We start from the raw sequence: 2,147 nt of genomic DNA, 5'->3' as shown, positions 1-2,147 counted from the left end.
AAGATCCGGTGCCCAAATAATCGTAATATAACCATATAAACTCATCTATACGTCTGCGTGGTCCATCGCACCACAACAGAACATTCGCCTCACAAATTGCTTAGTCCGGCTCCACACTGAACGGCGCGGACGTCTAGGTGTGACTGCGGTTACCGTCCCCTCATCACTACGGCCAACGCAGGTTACCGTATCCGTTACTATAAGCTGCATTTCGGCTTCTATTTTTTGTAACCGTAGCAAAGACGACGAGGCTACAGATAACGACGTCTCGATCCCGCTATTTTCTACAGGGGCATCTAGTGTCATCAATGTGCTAATGGACGATCCGGTACACGGTGAATCGATGGTAACTGCAGGCAACTCCGCGGACGTAACTAACGGCAATTCAATTTCCGGTGCATCACCACTGGAATTTGCACCTACTGCCATATTGGGAAATGACACAGATCTCTTGCAGTCATTGTGCTCTTGCACAACAGGAAGTGTTACATTTGGCAATGATTTTCATCCAAACTCTGTTACTTTGGCTGCAGGATTTGTCTGCACGGCCATGTTAGGTAAAGATATAAACCGTCTATGAACCGGCAAGCTGTTGAAATCGCAACCATCTAAAGGTTTCGGTCTATTTGACCGAAGATCAATAAAAACCATTTGCATAATCTCGTTCTCGGAGAGTTTCTGGTTAACAGATGAACTACTGTCGTGTGTTGCATTATATGTTGACATGGTTGTTTTATGATGAACGTTGAATAAACAGAATATTATAATATGAAAAAACGATTTAACTTTTAGACAAAAGTAGATAAATGTATTCGTTATTTTCGCAAGACGTAACAAATTAATACTGATTGGTAATAACTGTGACACAGAAACGAATAATATATTTTCCAAACACTTATATGCACTTAGTAACAAGATGTTTGTTGATTCGGTAAAACTGAATGTATCTAATTTTTTCCAACATTATAATATAGGTACAAGTTTACAACAATTATTTATTAAATTCTTATTTTTATTTTTTAGTTATACTGCTGAAGTACAAAACTAAAAGTTATTTTATTGTTTAATAAAATCTATCATTTTTAGATTAGGTAATGGATATTTGCCATGTATAGTAGGTATATAGAAAAAAAACAAAATGATAATATAATCAATATTTTTTCGATATATCTTTTTCCTTTATTCTAAATGCCTTTGTAATAAATTGGACAAAGATGGGCACTAACTAGTTAGTTTTAATTCATATTAATTTTGTTACTTAATTAGTTGAATTTAATGTGTAAAATAATCTAATCTAACTCGTTAAAAATAATAAGTAACTAGTTATTTTTGTAGTTTATTTTTTAATTTATTGAATGATTCAATTTCTTATTTTATTGTATTCTAATAACTGATGTTTCAAGAAATTAAGGTTATTGTCTACCTATTTGATACATTTTATCAAATTATCAGTTGACAGTTGTTTAATTTAATTTTTCATTCATCACTAATAATTCAAGTTAGTTACCTACCCACCTACTTAATAATTAATTTATATAATGCTTTACATTTGAAAAAATAGTTTTTTAAATTTATATTTTAAGCTAAAAAAACTCAACATCTAACTTCTACTCTAACTTAAGTTACTATTTTTACCAAACTAACTTCTATCTAACCAACTAAGTTAAAAATTTGGTAAATTTTAGAAACTAATTTATACTCTAACTTGATTACTTTTTATATTTAAGTAACTTAACTTTAACTAGGTAGTTGAAAAAAGTGACTAACTTGCACCGATAGGCAAGTAAATTGTTATATTTGTATTGTATTAATGACGCGGTTACCTCTATAACATATCTGGTTATGATATAGTTATAATATAATATTTTCTATGAATATGCAATATGCAATATAACAACTTACTATTATTATAAATTATTATTTACTAAAATATATTTAATATTTCGGTTTTTTTTTTATATAATTAATTTTAAATATGTGGTTTAGGAAAAAATTAACTTAAAGTGCCAATAAAATGAATTAACTCTTTAAGTTACTGAATAACATGGGGAAAAATGTAACTCGTTAAGTTAGAAGTTACTTCTAAAAAAAAAGTAACGCGTTAATTAACTTAGTTAAAAGTAACTTAACTTATTAACTTAACTTTA

Source organism: Acyrthosiphon pisum, chromosome A1 (genome assembly GCF_005508785.2).
Source record: "Acyrthosiphon pisum isolate AL4f chromosome A1, pea_aphid_22Mar2018_4r6ur, whole genome shotgun sequence".
Lineage (NCBI taxonomy): Eukaryota > Metazoa > Arthropoda > Insecta > Hemiptera > Aphididae > Acyrthosiphon > Acyrthosiphon pisum.
The sequence above is the reverse complement of the archived record's forward strand: the minus strand, read 5'-3'. Positions refer to the sequence as shown.